This window comes from Ovis aries, chromosome 11 (assembly GCF_016772045.2).
Source record: "Ovis aries strain OAR_USU_Benz2616 breed Rambouillet chromosome 11, ARS-UI_Ramb_v3.0, whole genome shotgun sequence".
NCBI lineage: Eukaryota > Metazoa > Chordata > Mammalia > Artiodactyla > Bovidae > Ovis > Ovis aries.
Window position 1 is genome coordinate 1,214,548 of NC_056064.1, and position 15,948 is coordinate 1,230,495.

The 15,948-nt window shown below is 39.4% G+C and overlaps 1 long non-coding RNA gene and 1 other non-coding gene across 2 annotated transcripts in view; both read right to left on the bottom strand.

Moving 5' to 3' along the window:
* LOC114112495 (uncharacterized) overlaps positions 1-15,948 on the bottom strand; it is a 112,739-nt gene that overhangs the window by 73,567 nt on the left and 23,224 nt on the right. The window lies entirely within an intron of this gene.
* Positions 15,647-15,718, bottom strand: TRNAS-GGA (transfer RNA serine (anticodon GGA)). Its single transcript has one exon. It is a non-coding gene; the product is annotated as a tRNA-Ser (tRNA).

Here is a 15,948-nt window from a genome sequence, read left to right on the forward strand (position 1 = left end):
GGGAAATTTGGTCTTGTTCTCATGGGTGGGGCCATGCTCAGTAAATTTTTAATCTTTATACCAGTAAATCTTTAATCAGTTATAATCAGTGCATAACTGATATAAAACACTATGTGAAGACAAGTCTTAGAAAAGGGTCTAGTTGACACAATGTAAAAGAAAGTGATGGGATGATGGACCTAGTAAGTGCCTGAAAGTACTTCACTTCGCTTTTCTAAATGTGCCCTGTCAAAGTATAGGGAGTAAACTCAAAAAGGCTTAAGTTAGTAGATACCCAATGAAGTAGAATATTTATCTTCACATTCTTGAGCTGCAGATCATTCAGCCTTATGAAACACCACCAACTCTGTCTCCCAACATGCCTCAGCCCCTCAGAATAGGGATTCCATCTTAATGAGCAGGGCACATCATCTGTCAACAGGATGGCTAAGTGGTAACATGGTAACATCCTCTCCCAGAACCCAAGGAGCAGAACACTCTGGTGCCATTTGGGTAAGATGTATCGCTTGGCTCAGAGGTCAAGAGATTTTACACACTACTCAACTTGAGAGGAATAAATGATATCTGTGGGCAAAAAAAAAAAAAGTCACCTGTCATTTCAATAAACAAAGAATATTGTCCACCATCAAGCCATCAACCACTGCAGCCACCCTAGCCAGTGTACCCTGAGGGGAATTTAGGATGCAGAAAAACAGGATACTGACTCTCAGTAGTGAAGATGCATATCCAGGAAATATTTCAATGAGCCCAGACCCTTGTATATTCCTGTACATAGAGAAGCACTGAATTCACTAACTTGAGATGTCTGGTTTTTGTGACTAGCAGTAATCTTCTGACATTCAACTACACATTCAAGGGATTTTCTTGTTTTTTTTTTTTGTTGTTGTTTTGATTGTTTTTTTCCTGCAAAAAAAAATGCTATATATCCTGGTTTCTCCCTTACCTCTTCAGAACAGTTCTTCATACACACCTGAGAGGCTTTCTCCTAGGGTATGGTCTTCAGTAAGGTCTGCAAATAAAATAGCACACAACTTTTAAAATGTGTGCTTTTCTTCAGTTGAAAGATCTGTGTATCCTTGGTCCAGTCCAATTCAGCCTCAACATTTCCTGTTTTGGTGCTTGAAGAGCCATTGCAGAGGGGAGGCACTTGGCTTAGAGCAGGGTGCTAGAGGGTTGCATCCCCAACCTTTATATTTTCTGGAAAGAGGATTCAAGGGGCATTAATCTAAACAATACTGTTGACCAAAGCATTGACTTTGTTGTTGCTTAGTCACAAAGTCATGTCCAACTTTTTGGTGACCCTGTGGATGTAGCCCACCAGGCTCCTCTGTCTGTGGGATTTTCCAGGTAAGAATATTGGAGTGGGTTGCCATTTCCTTTTTCAGGGTATCTTCCTGACCCATTAGCTTATAGCCAAATGTAGAAAGGAGGAGGAGAAAGGGGAAAGTATGATTCATATATATTCCTTATGGAATGTGATTTTAAAACTAAAATATCTAGACTATATTCTATACTTAAATTAGTGAAAGCAACATAGTGTTTGCTCCTACTTCAGTTGCAATATCACTTTTAATCAAAGGAATCAGAAATCATATATTCTAATGAGGATATATAAATCAGTTACCTTAGAAAGCTAGGTAGTGCTTTCCTGCATTCCTTCACTTATTTTACCTATTAAATTTTGAGATTTACTTCTCTGGAGATTTCTTTCTCTTATACATGTGAATCCTTAGTCTCTAACAAATGATTTAATACAAAGTAGGCAGGGTGGCAAAACATACGTACTCAAGAGTCAGATGCTCAAATTCTGATGTTAAAATCAAGTTCAAATCCCAGCTTTGTAACCCAGCAGAGTGAATCTAGTCATATTTCCTATAGTCTTTTCATCTGTAAAGTGGGACTAATAACTGTCCATACCTCATGTACTTGATATAAATATATAAAAATAAAGCATATAAAATCCTAAGCATTGCCTTTAACAAAGAAAATATTCAATAAGTATTGACTTCTGCTATAATAGGGGTTCAATTTATATACATAAAAAATAATAAAATAAAAGATTTTTTAAAAAGAAGCAAAAAAAAAAAAAAGAAACACACATACACGTCAGTTATAATTTCTTTGTTAGGGCATTATTGGGGCTCTTCCTAGAATAATCTGGATATCCTAACTCCCATTCTCCCAAACGACCTCAATGTGTAGTTTTGGTGGGATTTAATACATAGAGACAACTGAAAATCAGTGAAATCTAAACACAGTGTCTATGAACTTACTGACTGTAATTAACTCGAATTATATTCTTTATAATCATAATATCTTTCACAGTGCTTAGCACTTAACTCCAGTATTTTATTAATGAGTAGGATGTTTGTTAAATAAATCATGTAATATAAATAAAGTAGGTGAAGAAGCAATTTAGGGTTAGGGTTACCCAACTTAGCTTCCGGACTCTATTAGAATGCTCTCAAAGGGTGAAGAGATGTAACCCTATAAAGTGCATGTAGAAACAATTCCTCAAGCTATCCTTAAGTGCTCCTAGGCTGGACATTTTTCATGCTTTCTGGTTTCCCATCACATTTTGGATGCTTTTCCCATGTGTATTGGTTTCTCATTGCTTCTGTAACAATTTATTATAACCTTGGTGGCTTTAAACAATACAAATACATTATTTTAATAGTTTTGGAGCTCAGGAGTCTGAAATGAGTGTCAGGAGGCTAAAATCAAGGTGCCAGTAGACTGATGTCCCTTTTTCAGGCTCCAAGAGCAGATTTGCTTCCTTGCTTTTTCAGCTACTTGGAGACCATTAGCATTGATTTAGTAATAGCTCACAGTTCTCTTTCTCCATCTCCAAAGTGTACCATTCCAACCTCAGTTTCAGTCATTCTATCCCCTTTTTCTCACTCTGATCTTCCTGCCTCCTTCTCTTAAGTGCCCTTAAGTGCTCTTAAGTGCACTAGTCTCACATGGATAACCTAGGAAAATCTTCCCATCTCAAGAGCCATAGCTTATCACATTTTCAAAGTCCCTTTTACCATGTAAGGTAACATATTCACAGCATCCCAAGATTAGGATGTAACACTTTTGAGAGGGGCCATTATTCAGCCAACCGACTATGTTTGGAGTACTTATTACCTCTTGGGTTCAATTCCACCCAGCTAGAATCCTGGACTTACTTTTGACAGGACACTGGGCTTCCCTGGTAGGTCAGCTGGTAAAGAATCTGCCTGCAATGTAGAAGGCTGGGTTCAATTGTTGGGTCAGGAAGTTCCCCTTGAAGAGGGATAGGCTAACCACTACAGTATTCTTGAGCTTCCTTGGTGGTTCAGATGGTAAAGAATCTGCCTGCAGTGCGGGAGACCTGGGTTCAATCCCTGGGTTGGAAAGATCTCCCAGAGAAGGGAACGGCTACCCACTCCGGTATTCTGGCCTGGAAAATTCTATGGACAGAAGACCCTGACAGGCCACAGTCCATGGGGTTGGAAGGAGTTGGACATGACTTAGCAACTTTTACTTTCAAAGGCATGTGTCATATTCTGGCCAATCTCAGATGCCTGAGGTTTCAGTTCTGAAGTGAACAATAATAAGAAAGTAGGTCTTAAGTGAAATCCGTTTTCTGGAGAGACTGGCAGTAGACCTGTCCAGCTTTCTGAACCCCAGTGGTGTCTAGTGACTAGTTCACATGAGTGATGGGATCTAGCTGTTTCTGCCCAGCAGTGGCAGGACCAGGGTTCTTTTCTAGAATAATTCCATAGCACAGTCTTGTAAATGTAGCCTCCAATTCCAATTATTTGGCCCTCCCAAAGTTTCAGTGACTATCAGCTTTAACAAATCTGTCTGCTTATACTAATTTTGAAAGGATCATTTACAACTAAGGATCCCAGTGGACACAACCTCCTGTCCTAGGTTGTAAGAAGAGCCTGCAGAGAGGCTGACAGAAGTGTCCCTAAAGAATATAATAACATTTCTAAGAATTTGTCCATTTCTTCCACGTTGTCCATTTTATTGGCATACAACTGCTGATAGTAGTCTCTTATGATCCTTTGTATTTCTGTGTTGTCTGTTGTGATCTCTCCATTTTCATTTCTAATTTTATTGATTTGATTTTTCTCTCTTTGCTTCTTGATGAGTCTGGCTAATGGTTTGTCAATTTTCTTTATCCTTTCAAAGAACCAGCTTTTGGCTTTGTTGATTTTTGCTATGGTCTCTTTTGTTTCTTTTGCATTTATTTCTGCCCTAATTTTTAAGATTTCTTTCCTTCTACTAACTCTGGGGTTCTCCAATTCTTCCTTTTCTAGTTGCTTTAGGTGTAGAGTTAGGTTATTTATTTGACTTTTTTCTTGTTTCTTGAGGTATGCCTGTATTGCTATGAACTTTCCTCTTAGCACTGCTTTTATAGTGTCCCACAGGTTTTGGGTTGTTGTGTTTTCATTGTCATTAGTTTCTATGCATATTTTGATTTCTTTTTTGATTTCTTCTGTGATTTGTTGGTTATTCAGAAGTGTGTTGTTCATCCTCCATATGTTGGAATTTTTAATAGTTTTTTCTCCTGTGATTGAGATCTAATCTTAATGCATTATGGTCAGAAAAGATGCTTGGAATGATTTCGATTTTTTTGAATCTATCAAGTTTAGATTTATGGCCCAGGATGTGATCTATCCTGGAGAAGGTTCCATGAGCACTTGAAAAAAAGGTGAAATTCATTGTTTTGGGGTGAAATGTCCTATAGATATCAATTAGGTCTAACTGATCTAATGTTTCATTTAAAGTTTGCGTTTCTTTGTTAATTTTCTGTTTAGTTGATCTGTCCATAGGTGTGAGTGGGGTATTAAAGTCTCCCACTATTATTGTGTATTTGTTGACTTCCCCTTTCATACTTGTTAGCATTTGTCTTACATATTGCAGTGCTCCTATATTGGGTGCATATATATTTATAATTGTTATATCTTCTTCGTGGATTGTTCCTTTGATCATTATGTAGTGGCCTTCTTTGTCTCTTTTCACAGCCTTTGTTTTAAAGTCTATTTTATTGGATATGAGTATTGCCACTCCTGCTTTCTTTTGGTCTCTATTTGCGTGGTGTATCTTTTTCCAGCCCTTCACTTTCAGTCTGTATGTGTCCCTTGTTTTGAGGTGGGTCTCTTGTAAGCAGCATATAGATGGGTCTTGTTTTTGTATCCATTTGGCCAGTCTTTGTCTTTTGGTTGGGGCGTTCAACCCATTTACGTTTAGGGTAATTACTGATAAGTGTGATCCCACTACCATTTACTTTATTGTTTTGGGTTCGAGTTTATACACCCTATTCGTGTTTCCTGTCTAGAGGTTATCCTTTAGAATTTGTTGGAGAGCTGGTTTGGTGGTGCTGAATTCTCTCAGCTTTTGCTTGTCTGTAAAGCTTTTGATTTCTCCTTCGTATTTGAATGAGATCCTTGCTGGGTACAGTAATCTGGGCTGTAGGTTATTCTCTTTCATCACTTTAAGTATGTCTTGCCATTCCCTCCTGGCCTGAAGAGTTTCTATTGACAGATCAGCTGTTATCCTTATGGGAATCCCCTTGTGTGTTATTTGTTGTTTTTCCCTTGCTGCTTTTAATATTTGTTCTTTGTGTTTGATCTCTGTTAATTTGATTAATATGTGTCTTGGGGTGTTTCGCCTTGGGTTTATCCTATTTGGAACTCTCTGGGTTTCTTGGACTTGGGTGATTATTTCCTTCCCCATTTTAGGGAAGTTTTCAACTATAATCTCAAGGATTTTCTCATGATCTTTCTTTCTGTCTTCTTCTTCTGGGACTCCTATAATTCGAATGCTGGAGCGTTTCATATTGTCCTGGAGGTCTCTGAGATTGTCCTCGTTTCTTTTAATTCGTTTTTCTTGTTTCCTCTCTGATTCATTTATTTCTACCATTCTATCTTCTATTTCACTAATCCTATCTTCTGCCTCCGTTATTCTGCTATTTGTTGCCTCCAGAGTGTTTCTGATCTCATTTATTGCGTTATTCATTATATTTTGACTCTTTTTTATTTCTTCTAGGTCCTTGTTAAACCTTTCTTGCATCTTCTCAATCCTTGTCTCTAGGCTATTTATCTGTGATTCCATTTTGATTTCAAGATTTTGGATCATTTTCACTATCAATATTCGGAATTCCTTCTCCGGTAGATTCCCTTTCTCTTCCTCTTTTGTTTGGTTTGGTGGGCAACTCTCCTGTTCCTTTACCTGCTGAGTATTCCTCTGTCTCTTCATCTTGGTTATATTGCTGCGTTTGGGGTGGCCTTTTTATATCCTGGTAATTTGTGGAGTTCTCTTTATTATGGAGCTTCCTCACTTTGGGTGGGGTTCTATCAGTGGCTTGTCAAGGTTTCCTGGTTAGGGAGGCTTGTGTTGGAGTTTTGGTGGGTGGAGCTGGGTTTCTTCTCTCTGGAGTGCAGTGGAGTGACCCGTAATGGGTTATGAGACATCAAAGGTTTTGGGATAATTTTGAGCTGCCTGTATATTGAAGCTCAGGGGAGTGTTCCTGTGTTGCTGGAGAATTTGCATGGTATGTCTTGTTTTGGAACTTGTTGGCCCTTGGGTGGAGCTTGGTTTCGGTTCCCCTAAAGTCAGGAACAAGACAAGGGTGTCCACTTTCACCGCTACTATTCAACATAGTTCTGGAAGTTTTGGCCACAGCAATCAGAGCAGAAAAAGAAATAAAAGGAATTCAAATTGGAAAAGAAGAAGTAAAACTCTCACTGTTTGCAGATGACATGATCCTCTACATGGTAAACCCTAAAGACTCCACCAGAAAATTACTAGAGCTCATCAATGAATATAGTAAAGTTGCAGGATATAAAATCAACACACAGAAATCCGTTGCATTCCTAGACATGAATAATGAGAAAGTAGAAAAAGAATTTAAGGAAACAATTCCATTCACCATTGCAAGAAAAAGAATAAAATACTTAGGAATATATCTACCTAAAGAAACTAAAGACCTATATATAGAAAATTATAAAACACTGATGAAAGAAATCAAAGAGTACACTAACAGATGGAGAAATATACCATGTTCGTGGATCGGAAGAATCAATATAGTGAAAATGAGTATACTACCCAAAGCAATTTACAAATTCAATGCAATCCCTATCAAACTACCAGCCACATTTTTCACAGAACTAGAAAAAATAATTTCAAGATTTGTATGGAAATACAAAAAACCTCGTATAACCAAAGCAATCTTGAGAAAGAAGAATGGAACTGGAGGAATCAACTTGCCTGACTTCAGGCTCTACTACAAAGCCATAGTCATCAAGACAGTATGGTACTGGCACAAAGACAGACATATAGATCAATGGAACAAAATAGAAAGCCCAGAGATAAATCCACACACATATGGACACCTTATCTTTGACAAAGGAGGCAAGAATATACAATGGAGTAAAGACAATCTCTTTAACAAGTGGTGCTGGGAAAACTGGTCAACCACTTGTAAAAGAATGAAACTAGATCACTTTCTAACACCGCACACAAAAATAAACTCAAAATGGATTAAAGATCTAAATGTAAGATCAGAAACTATAAAACTCCTAGAGGAGAACATAGGCAAAACACTCTCAGACATAAATCACAGCAGGATCCTCTATGACCCACCTCCCAGAATTCTGGAAATAAAAGCAAAAATAAACAAATGGGATCTAATTAAAATTAAAAGCTTCTGCACAACAAAGGAAAATATAAGCAAGGTGAAAAGACAGCCTTCGGAATGGGAGAAAATAATAGCAAATGAAGCAACTGACAAACAACTAATCTCAAAAATACACAAGCAACTTATGCAGCTCAACTCCAGAAAAATAAACGACCCAATCAAAAAATGGGCCAAAGAACTAAATAGACATTTCTCCAAAGAAGACATACGGATGGCTAACAAACACATGAAAAGATGCTCAACATCACTCATTATTAGAGAAATGCAAATCAAAACCACAATGAGGTACCACTTCACACCAATCAGAATGGCTGCGATCCAAAAATCTGCAAGCAATAAATGCTGGAGAGGGTGTGGAGAAAAGGGAACCCTCCTACACTGTTGGTGGGAATGCAAACTAGTACAGCCACTATGGAGAACAGTGTGGAGATTCCTTAAAAAATTGCAAATAGAACTACCTTATGACCCAGCAATGCCACTGCTGGGCATACACACCGAGGAAACCAGAATTGAAAGAGACACATGTACCCCAATGTTCATCGCAGCACTGTTTATAATAGCCAGGACATGGAAACAACCTAGATGTCCATCAGCAGATGAATGGATAAGAAAGCTGTGGTACATATACACAATGGAGTATTACTCAGCCGTAAAAAAGAATTCATTTGAATCAGTTCTGATGAGATGGATGAAACTGGAGCCGATTATACAGAGTGAAGTAAGCCAGAAAGAAAAACACCAATACAGTATACTAACAGATATATATGGAATTTAGGAAGATGGCAATGACGACCCTGTATGCAAGACAGCAAAAAAGACACAGATGTGTATAACGGACTTTTGGACTCAGAGGGAGAGGGAGAGGGTGGGATGATTTGGTAGAATGGCATTCTAACATGTATACTACCATGTAAGAATTGAATCGCCAGTCTATGTCTGATGCAGGATACAGCATGCTTGGGGCTGGTGCATGGGGATGACCCAGAGAGATGTTATGGGGAGGGAGGTGGGAGGGGGGTTCATGTTTGGGAATGCATGTAAGAATTAAAGATTTTAAAATTTAAAAAATAAAAACTTTAAAAAAAAAGAATATTATAACAAATGATATTTTGGTGTATCTCTTAGATGCCAAGCTCTGAGTAAAATGTCCCTGAAGAAATGCAGTGAAGTCATTCTAACTAAGAGTCAGTAACACCATCCGTTGTAATAGGTGTGAGGAGGAGGAGGATGGAAAGAGAATAATCTATTCGGCCCTACTCCTAAACTTTGCCAATCTAAACAGATGGATACGAATGCTGTTTGTGAAGGGATGAGAAAAGAGATTCTGACTATTGATACTGGTCAGCATGGATGCGTCCTTCGGTGATTTTCAAAACACTTTATTGCATTAGATGTTTATAGTAAATTAAATAGTCTGGGCATATTCATTAGTTTAGAAAGCAAAACCACACCTGACTTAAGACTTCTTTTCACCTATGCCATTCTCATCCCTTCATTATTTATAGCTTACTCACCCAGGCCCTTGGTTCATCTCTGTAGGACAGGGTGATCTTTATTTTTCAAAATAATGTTTGTTTGTTTGTTTTTCATTTGTTCTGTGTCTGGGCCTTCTGTCGACTCTAGCAGTTAGTAGCTGGGTGACTTGGACCAGTCACTTAATCTCTATGAGGTTAAAATGCCAACATTACACCCCCAAGCAGGTTTGTAAAGAAGACTGAATAAGTGTGTGGTGTGGTGTGGTGTGGTGTGGTTCAAGGTCTGAATTCAGAAAAATGGTGATTACATCTTATCAGCAGTACATCCTCAGCAAGTCAACCTGGGTGCCTCTGTCTTCTCTCAATAAAATGGGAGACAGGTAAGAATTTATAATATTAAACGATTAAATGAAATAACAGATGGAGAGCTCTGCACAGTGCCTATTAGCTACTAATACTGTAAACAGGTAAGTAGATGTTTGGAGAGAATTAAAGAGTTATCAAATGAGAGAATGAAATCAACTTAATGTTTTCACACACCCTCCCCCACCACCCTCCTTAATACAGTCTCTAGTGATCCAAAATGCTCTGGAAACAAACATTTCAAAGCTGCTAAGATTGACAGAGGTCAGATCCATGGCTGTCTGAGTTTAAAAATAGGAGAGAGAGTGACTGCTTAGAGAACAAGGAAATCCGGGGGATAATGGAAATGTTCTATCTTTATTGTGGCAGTTGCTATATGACTGCTTTTTCTAAATTCATCAAACAGTAGATTTAAAATGAGTGTATTTTATATATTACACTCCAATAAAGTTGATTTTAATTATTATATCACATGCACTCTATAGAGTAGAGGTTGAGAAAGGTTTTTTGTTTTTGTTTGTTTGGTTTGTTTTGTTTTTTGTTTTTTGTGGTTTTTTTTTTTCCCTTGAAGGGACAGATAGCAAATACTTTAGACTTTGCCAGCCATAGGCACTACTCCACTCTGCTGTTATAGTTCCAAAGAAGTTACAGACAAAATAATAAATAAATGTGTGGCTGTGTTTCAATAGAATTTTATTTATGGTCTGAAATTTGGTTTCATATAATTTTATATATTACAAAATATTACTGTTCTTTTGATTTTCCTCCCAACCATTTAAAAATGTAAAACTCATCCTTAGCTCTGGGCCTTGTAAAAGCAGACAACAGAGTGGATTTGGTCCATGGGCCATTGTTTGACAAGCCCTGTTCTATAACTCAAGAGTCTCTGTCAAGCAGTATCTTGACATCTTTTTTAGGGTCTTATCAGTGCAAATGCTATTGTCTAAGAGAGTGGGAATCTAGCTCCTGTGAGTTCTGTGGGTTCCCTCTCAGAACCCACATCCTTTGTGGTTAGGCTAAGCCACTGCTTCCTTTGACTTCAATTTCCCCAAATGTCCAAGGAGGACAACTTTCTCCCAGAGGCCCACAAAGCTCAATCAGCTTTTTCCTTGGCAGAAAATGTTTTATCCAAGTACAGCAACTGATCATGACTCAGGTTATATGTCTGGCCTGGCTCAATTATCAGGAGGAAAGGTTTGATTTTTCAGGTTGTCATTCCCAAATTTGCTTATCTTTTCAAGTGATGTTCTTATTTCTGAATGTGCTCTGACATTCACAGTCCCAAAAGAAGAGCACTATTATTTTAAACAACTGGCAGAAGAACAGTAGTCTCAAAGCTTCCTCCTTCTCTGCCAAGCTGACATCCCTAGCACCAACCATCCCTTAGGGGAGGCTTCCCCTGAGAATATTTACCTGGTCAGGGCTAGAACTATTCCAAGTTCCTCTGACAGCAAAGGGAGGCTTAAAAATCGAAAGCAGCACCATCTGAGATTTCTTTTTTTGGTTACTGACATTCGCACAAGCTTAAGGAACCTCTTTGGGTAGTAAAAACTGCCAATACATCCACAAAATTCAAAATGATTTTGGAGTTTCTAAAGTCTCAAGGTTTCAAGAAAATATTTTTTTAATATTTCATCTAAAATTTAGAGACAATAGAGTCAGATGGCAGAGTAGAAGGCCATGAGTTCACCCCTTCTTACAAAAACACCAAAATCCTAAATGCTGAACAACCATCAACAGGAAACAAACAAACAAACAAACTTTTTAAACAATACGAAGGGCACAATCACAATAAAATCAACTCTCATACCTGCTGGGAGGGTAACCCACAAATTCAAAATAATTATACCACAGACATTATCCTGTAAGAGTAAAAATCCTGAGCCTCCTGTGAGGCTTCCCAGCCTGCGACTTTGACAATGGGAGCAGGAGCCCCCAGAGAATCTGGCTTTGAAGACTACAGGCATTTTATCACAGGAATTCCACAGGACTGGAGGAAATAGAAACTCCACCCTCTGAGGGTGCATACAAGGTCTAGTGCACACCAGAACCCAGGGAAAAAAGAAGTGACCTCATTATAGACTGGGCCAGAGTTACCTGCCAGGATTGGAGGGTCTCCTGCAGAGGTAGGGGGTGGCTGTGGCTTAGCATGGGGACAAAGACACTGCAGCAGCAATTTTGGTGAGTACTCATTGGCATGAGCCCTCCTAGAGAACATTTCATCCACAAGACCTGGCCCCACACAACAGCCTGTAGGCTTCAGGCTGAGACACCTCAAGGCAAATAACAAACAGTGTGGGGACACAGCCCCACTCACTCAATAGGTATGTGGCTTAAAGTCTTCCTGACCACAGCCCTGCCCGCCAGAGGGACAAGACCCAGTTCCACCCATCAGGAAACTTATACTAGCCTCTTAGACAGCCTCAGCCACCAGAGGGCAGACAGCAGAAACAAGATGAACTACAATCCTGCAGCCTGTGGAAAAGAAACCACAACCACAGAATGTTAGACAAAATGAGATGGCAGAGGAATGTGTCTCAGGTGAAGGAACACCTGGATAAAACCCCAGAAGAACAACTCAGTAAAGTGGACATAGACAATCTACTGGAAAAAGAATTGAGAGTAATGATAGCAAAGATGATCCAAGATCTTGAAAAAACAATAGGACACAGGGAAGATACAGAAATGTTTAACAAAGAGTTAGAAGAACTAAAGAACAAACAGAGGTGCATAATACAACAGCAGAAATAACAAATACACTACAAGGAATCGATAGCAGACTAAGTGAGGTGAAAGAATGAATAAGGGAGATGGAATAAGGAGTGGCAGAAATCACAGCTGCAGAACAGATTAAAGGAAAAAAAATGAAAGGAAACAAAGACAATCTCAAAGGCCTCAGGACAACATTTCAAACACACCAACATTCATATTATATACATCTCAGAAGGAGAGAGATAGGACCTAAGAAAATATATGAAGGGATAATAGCTGAAAACTTCCTTAAAATGGGAAAGGAAATAGTCATCCAAGTTCAGGAAGTGCAGAGAGTCCCAGGCAGGATAAACCCAACGAGAAACACATCAAAACACAGAGTAATCAAACTGACAAAAGTTAAAAGACAAAGATATTAAAAGCAACAGGGGAAAAGCAACAAATAATATAAAAGGGAACTCCCATAATGTTATCAGCTGATTTCTCAGCAGAAACTCTGCAACTCAGAAGGGTGTGGCACACCATACTTAAGTGATGAAAAGGAAGAACCTACAATCCAGAATACTTGAAGATGGTCCCAAAATGGCAGAGGAATAGTATGGGGAGACCACTTTCTCCCCAACAAATTCATCAAAAGATCATTTGAATGCTAAGTAACTTACACAAAACAACTTCTGAACGCTGGCTGAGGACACCAGGCTCCAAGAAAGGCAACTCAATCTCTTCAAAAGGAGGTAGAACAAAATATAAAAGACAAAAACTGACAGAAAAGATTTAGGGATGGAGACATCCTGGGGAGGGAGTTGTGATGGAGGAGAAGTCTTCATACAGAAGGAAACTCTCTCACATGAATGTCTTTGGGGAGTTTCAGGATCTCAGAAGGCAACAAAACAGGGAGGGGAAAAAACACACACAGAGACAGAATACATGCCTAACCATAACTGCCAGCAAAGAAGTGACCTTGACACTTGCATCTGCCACCAGCAAGTGAGGGCTGGGCAGAGAGGTGTGGGCTACATCATGAGTCCTTAGCATAAGGACTGGGCCTCAATGCCCTGAATACCAAAGGACAGAAAGCCAGTTGCCATATAGGGTCCTCCCTCCCTGGAGGCAGAGAGGGAGGCGTGTAACAGTCGAGCTGAAAGGCAAGGGGCTACTGCAATCTTGGCCCCAGAGACCGCATCTTCTACCAAACTGTGACCAGACTCTCAGTTGCTAACCATGTCTTCCTGGAATGCTGGATGGTTGAAATCTGTCAAGAATGTCACAGCTTGAGATCAACTCCCCAGAAGAGACACATGGCACACCAGGGGCTGTGTTCTCGCAGCACACCTGGGAAACTGAGAGGCCAGGACCAGGCAAGTGAATAAGATGCATGGCCCACCACGGAAGGTGCACTCAACAACCACCTCGTTGCCTAAGCTGCTTGGACCTGGGAAGGGCACAAAATGCACAACGCATCTGGGTCTGCCCTTGCAAAGCACCCGAGAACATGAGTAGCTTAGACCTGGGAAGTGCACGAATCACAGAGCCCACTTAGTACAGTGCCCTTGAAGAGCACCCTGGAGCCTGAGCAGTGTAGACTCAGGAAGTACACGGTGTCTTAGGCAGTGACAAGCCCACTGTAATCCATCCACTGCAAACAATCCCCACTAATGCCAGCGGTACTTGTTTGGAGTGTCCCTACCTCCCCACAACACAACTGAATAAGTGAGCTTAAATTAATGGCTACCTTTGCTCCCTTGTGTCAGGGAAGAAATCAGACACTGAAGAGACTTGAAAACAGAGGAAATCAAAATAAAGAAAGAAGGGGGAACCACTTTGGAAGTAACACAGGCAAAATATTAAAACACCCTATATTTAATGCTGGAAATATTTGAGGGGAACCTAAAGACCTTGAGAACAAGTAAAAGCTGAAACAAGAGACTATCTGACATTGAAATGACCCCCCCAGTGCCTACAGCAGCTCCAGTGAAATTCCTAGTTATATTTATACTATTATGTTTTTAATTTTAAAAAATGTTCTTTATTATTCCTTTAACTTTCATTTTTATAGCCAACTATTACCTTTCAAAAAAAAAAAACTACTTTAGAAAACAAATTCCAAGTATTTTTTTCATTATTGTGATTGAATATATTCTCTATTTTTTATATTGTATTTTTGAGAGTCTAACCTCTATTCTAGGTTTTTAATCTTTGCTATTTGATACTTGTTATCAAATTTGTACTTTGAAGAATCTAATCTTCAGTATCTATTTTCGCTTAGGGATTTAATTACTGGTTTGATTGCTCCCTCCCCTTTTGACTCTCCCTTTTCTCCTCCAGGTAACCTCTATCTCCTTTCTCCCTCTTCTCTTCTCTTCTCCACATAACTCTGTGAATCTCTCTGGATGTTCCAGACTATGGAGAACACTTAGGGATCAGATTACTGGCTAGATTGCTCTCTCCCAATTTGACTCTCCCTTTTCTCCTCCTGATCACCTCTATCTTCCTCCTCCCTTTTCTCTTCTGTATCTAACTGTGTGAATCTCTCTGGGTGATCCTGGCCCCTCTTCTCTATATAGGTCTGTGACTCTCTCTAGGTGTTCCTGGCTGTGGAGAATTGTTTTACCAATAAACCTAGGGACTTTATCTTCTATGCTGTATGGATGGAAAAGTCTTGAGGTTACTGTAAGAGAAGGACTGAAAGCCAGAGGCAGGAGGCCTAATTCCAAAACTTTAGAACATCAGAGAACTCCTGACCAGGGAACATTAATAGACAAGAGCTCACCCAAAAGTCTATACACCTACACTGAAACCAAGCTCGACCCAAGATCCAACAAGATCCAGTGAAAACACACCACACTAATTCTCTAGCAAAACAGGAATACAACCATGAACATTAAAAGATGGCCTGTCCAAATTCATGTTAAACTCAAGGGCACCCCAAAATTTACTACTGGATATTTCATTGCACTCCAGAAAGAAGAGATCCAGTTCCATACAACAGAAAACAGGCACAAGCTCCCCCAACAAGGAAACCTTGACAAGCCATTAGTCCAACTCCATCCACAGGGAGCAGACTCCACAATTAAGAGGAACCACAAACTTCAAGACTGCATAAGGGCACCCCAAACACAGCAATCTAAACAAAATGAAAAGGCAGAGAAATATTCAGCAGGTGAAGGAACATGATAAAAACCCACAAAAAAAACAAAAAAAAAAACAAAACAAACAAAAAAAAAAAAGACGAGGAGATATGGAGTCTACCTGAAAAAGAATTCAGAATAATAATAGTAATTGAAAGTGAAAGTGAAGTCGCTAAATTGTGTCTGACTCTTTGCAACCCCATGGACTGTAGTCTACCAGGCTCCTCTGTCCATGGGATTCTCCAGGCAAGAGTACTGGAGTGGGTTGCCATTTCCTTCTCCAGGGGATCTTCCCAACCCAGGGATCGAACCTGGGTCTCCTGCATTCCAGGCAGATACTTTAACCTCTGAGCCACCAGGGAAGTCCAATGATAGTAAAGATGACCCAAAATCTTAAAAAAAAAAAAAAAAAAGGAGTTACAGATAAATAGCCTAGAGACAAGGATTAAGAAGATGCAAGAAATACTTAATAAGGACCTAGAAGAAATAAAGAAGAGTCAAATCAAAAATGAATAATGCAATAACTGAGATCAAAAGCACTCTGGAGGGAACCAAAGGTAGAATAACTCAGGTAGAAGAGAGGATAAGTGAA